Below are 4,685 nucleotides of genomic sequence, written 5' to 3' on the forward strand. Positions count from 1 at the left end.
GCCGTCGACCAACCCCTTCTTCTAATTTAGCATGCACTATGGTCTGTAATATGATCGCGCGCCTAGTACTTTGATCGCCGCGACGATTCAACAGGAACGATCTCTTTTGAATACAACAATTTAAATTCCTGATTGGGGGCGGCGTTTGGGGGACGCGGCTGGGGAGCGACGGTCCCCAAAGGCGGCACGAACAAAACACGTCCCCCAAACGCTCAATCCGGCGCGGTTTGGGGGACGCTTTGGGGGACGCGGCTGGAGATGCTCTAAGATTACTTTGATATGTGAATCTCAAAGCAAACATAATTAAATGAGTGACACATACGTGCACATCATGTCCCATGTACGGGGCATATGCTGCTCTCATCTTAGCTTGTGCATTAGAGGATTCGTGAAAAGGTCATTTTTTTTTTTGAACAGGAGAGGTCCCGAAGGACCTAGAGCTTCATTATCAGCGGTGGAGTATGGAGACGGGAGCTAACTCCAACGATGCTGATGAGCCTCCGTCTAGATGATTGGAGGTTGAAGAAGTCCTACAGACGATGAGCAATCGCCGTCTCAGGATGGAGGGGCCGCCCTACGGCCAAGAAAGACGGCGACAGAGGCGCCATAGAAATCCTCCAAGGGTGGAGGGGCCGCCCTTCGGCCATCAGATACGACGACAGCAGCGCCGTGAGAAACCTCCGACGAGAAGCCTGCAAACTTCCCTGTTGCGGACGCAGCGGGCAGACACGAACTGCGCACGCCTCAACCTCTCCTCCGCCACCACCACGATGACGAGAGAGGAGGGAGCCACCGCTGCATCGGCTGCCGCCAGATCCACCCGACCTCCACACCGTCGATGCCGAAGACGTAGCCCGGTAGAGCTTCTCCCCCTCGCCTCCACGGCCGTCCAGGAGAAGCTCCACTGAACCGCTGTCCTCAACCCAGCGCCCCTCCTCCTCGCCGCCACGGCCGGCCAGGAGGAGCTCCACGTCGAGGATCTCGAGCACCTTGATGCAGTAGACGACCAAAACTTTATTGAAGGAGACTGTGGTCTCCTTCTCCGCCGCCAGCTCCGACCAGAGGAGCGGAAGCAGCAGAGAGAGAAACACTAGGAAGCTCCGGATCTGGCCGGCATAGACCCAAGCTCTGCTCCAACTACACCGGGCATAGAGCCCAAAACTAGACTAACCCTAGACCTATCTACTCCGGTGCCGTCTCCTCTCCATCTCCGGCCGTCTATTCCGGCGGAGAGGAGGAGGGAGAGGCCCGGTGAGGAGGAGAAAAGGGGCAGGTACTGTAGAGGGTCGAGAGCGGTGGAGGGGAAAATGAGAGCCTCAGTTGACTTTCTGAAGACGTCATTGGATGCTCCCTAAAGGCACAAGGTTGACTCTACAAAATAGTAATTGATGTTTTTCAATCTGAAAAGGAATTGATGTTTTGTCCCGGTATCAAGTACGTACTCTAAAGGTATTTTGACAACTAATCCCACTAAAAATTTATTTTATGAATTTTAGGACAAAATTTGATCTAAAAAAGTAAACTATAAATCACAAGTGAAGTCCAGATATGAACTTTGTCGGATCGAGATGGCAAGACTCGTCCACACAAATCCATATGTGCTCTGCCTTAATATTTGGTGGACATCCTTGCAGAGCTTTACAAATTATTAAGTAATTCATCATGATTCCTAGTAAAGTACCGCTACATTATAAATCATTTCAGGAAAAATATTAGTAGACCTTTTGTTTTGTCCCGGTAACAAGTACGTACTCTAAAGGTATTTTGACAACTAATCCCACTAAAAATTTATTTTATGAATTTTAGGACAAAATTTGATCTAAAAAAGTAAACTATAAATCACAAGTGAAGTCCAGATATGAATTGATCGAGATGGCAAGACTCGTCCACACAAATCCATGTGCTCTGCCTTAACATTTGGTGGACATCCTTGCAGAGCTTTACAAATTATTAAGTAATTCATCATGATTCCTAGTAAAGTACCGCTACATTATAAATCATTTCAGGAAAAATATTAGTAGACCTTTTACTCTAATATGCAAAAAAAAAGTTTGATTTTTGAGCAACAATTATTCCTCTTGTTTTTTATTGCCCTGGATTCTGGGTTTGGTGAAATTCAAAAACAAAAGTTTGACTAAACGTAGAGGGAAAAGAACAATATCGATAATACCAAATTCTTATAATATGAAAACAAATGTTGATATTTTTCCGATATATTTGTTGAAATGGTGCATAGTTTGACTTTGAAAAAACAACGTATGGTAATTATAAACTGGAAGAGTAAGTTTTTTGGCATTCTAACATTCATGGAAATCTTAGAGTAAAATATATTAGTATTGGAAGATCATGTAGTACCAATTTTAAGATTTTGTTTCAGAAATTAGAAGCCCTCATATAATAGATGTTTGGCCTACCCTTCAGTTACTTTTAGAGAAGATATTTTTTTGCTGACCAAGTTTCTATCATCTAAAAGTTATGAAAATTGGCGGAGGCCTTCTACTAGAAATGAGAAGACCACACACACTAGTAGAAAAACGGTCATCTATACCGGTTCCAGAGGGCCATTCGTACCGGTTTTGCAACCGGTACAAATTATTCGGCACTAAAGCCCCCCCCCCTTTCGTACCGGTTGCTTACGAACCGGTATAAAACGGGCCTCCACGTGGGCCACCAGGAGAGCTCAGGGCTGAGGATCTTTGGTACCGGTTGGTAATACGAACCGGTACCAAAGGTTCCCCCCGCGGCAGGGAATTTTCCCAAATCTCTGCCGCGGCAGAGAATTGGCTTTTTAGGGTTTTGGAGAGGTTTAGGGATATCGGTTTGATTCATATCGCGTCGATGCACCAGAAACGCGTTTGGGTTTAGGTAGTACATGAAGATCAAGATGATGCATAGCAAGTTGGTGCATATAATATAACACACATGTTATTGCATGAGATCGCAAATTAAGTAGCACTATGCATGAAGATCGATCTTCATGCATAGTGGTGCTCTCCGAGGCGTACTCTATATATGTCTATTACATGTAGCATAGTGGTACTCTTCGAGTCAACGATATATGTAACATGTACATCTTCATTCATTGTGGTGCTCTGCGAGTGGTGGTATGACGTCCCGAAGGAAAAATCCCGCCAATTCCTCGCCTATTGCTATGAAGCGGTCATCGATTGAGAGCTTGTTCCGCTTTCTTGCCAACTATAAAAGAATAAGATACAAATGAATACATGAAACAACTATTACTGAAACTCGGCACAACTTATGATAACAAAACAAATTTGTGAAGATTGTTTTTGTACCTCTTTATTTCTCTCATTATTCGTTCTCTCGTTGACAATTCTGCGGATGAACTCGCAAACGAAGAATCCACAGAGATCGGTCCCCGGAGGTTGTTGCGGGCATTTCTTTACAAGAATATAATTCAATCAAACAATAGTCAAGTATGATAATTGAAAGGTGTGTGGACCTAGGTAGTACTACTTACTTTCGCACGCCATCGCAGCTTCGGTGGCCATTCACGGGACGTATCTTCCTTGATGAAAGTTTGCCATACGCTGCTCGACAAAAGAAAATGCATAAAAGAGTCATCAATTAGTTCAAAGCAGGAAATTAACGAAACAAACCGATAAGAATTCAAATTACCTTCTGAGCATTAAAAAACAAGACACGTATAGATCCTTTTCTTTGGTTAGTGAGTCCAAGACTTCAACTTCTCCAATTTCCAAATTGATGACGAGAAGAATAAAGTGAAACCTACGCACGTTTCAATATGTAGTCATTAGTTAAAATTTTGACATACGGTGAGCAAAATATAATGTGTTATAAGACGGTAAGACTCACTCGAAGTTGTAAGGCCAAAGTATTAGCTTTTTGTCACGTTGTCGCTTCAAAAACCTTAGCAAAGTCTGCGGTGTATCCTTGTTATAGAGGGGATCATCTATGGTTTTGACATGCATTGTGTTCGGGTCAATGAACCCAATGTCTGTGATATCGTCCCTTTTGCATTCGAGCATCTTCGATCTGCATAATATAGCGCACAAAAGATTATAATCTGCAGACAATGAACGACTTCTCAAATTAAATAAATAAATCACTTACAGACAATAGCAACAGATGATTGATTTGTCGAGGGCCCGGAGATTGTATAACTGAAAGAGTTCGGCGAAGTCAACGTTCACACAGTACTCCTGGAAGTAGTGCTCTTCCCTAACTCGCACCATGATAGTCTCGATCCCTTCCTTTGAGGCCTTAAGGTACCACGAATGCAAGTTACGCATACATGTTGGTACCTTCCTGAGATTCTCGACCAAATCTTTCCCTTGAACAAACTGATATGCTCGTTCAGCTAAGGCGTAATCAGTTGCGTCTTGTCGAGAACTTTGAACGGTCTTCCCGTCAAACACCTTGAGAGGGGCGACCGATTGAACGGGTTGTTGTCCGAGCTGGTAGACACCTTGTATCCCTTTTATCTCCCTGATACCCGATTTAACGGGTTTTGTCGCCTCGATCATCTTTTCATACGACCTTTCAATAGAACGCGCATAGTCGGATGGCGGCGATGGTACAGTGGTCATATAGATTGTCAACGGTACGCACAACTTTCTCCCGATCTAGTGTCTTCTCGAAAGGTATCTCTGGCACTTTCGGTGCAAAAAATTTCTTCACCTCGGCCTTAACGGCCTCCGCGT

At 44.2% G+C, this 4,685-nt stretch overlaps 1 long non-coding RNA gene across 1 annotated transcript; it reads right to left on the reverse strand.

The window, feature by feature from the left end:
* Positions 1–3,141: 3,141 nt before the first annotated feature.
* LOC127312416 (uncharacterized) lies at positions 3,142–4,024 on the reverse strand. The gene is made up of 4 exons (XR_007858320.2): positions 3,838–4,024; positions 3,640–3,750; positions 3,482–3,551; positions 3,142–3,401 (listed from the first exon to the last, which is right to left on the reverse strand). It is a non-coding gene; the product is annotated as an uncharacterized lncRNA (long non-coding RNA).
* Between the last annotated feature and the right edge of the window lie 661 nt (positions 4,025–4,685).

This window comes from Lolium perenne, chromosome 7 (assembly GCF_019359855.2).
Source record: "Lolium perenne isolate Kyuss_39 chromosome 7, Kyuss_2.0, whole genome shotgun sequence".
NCBI lineage: Eukaryota > Viridiplantae > Streptophyta > Magnoliopsida > Poales > Poaceae > Lolium > Lolium perenne.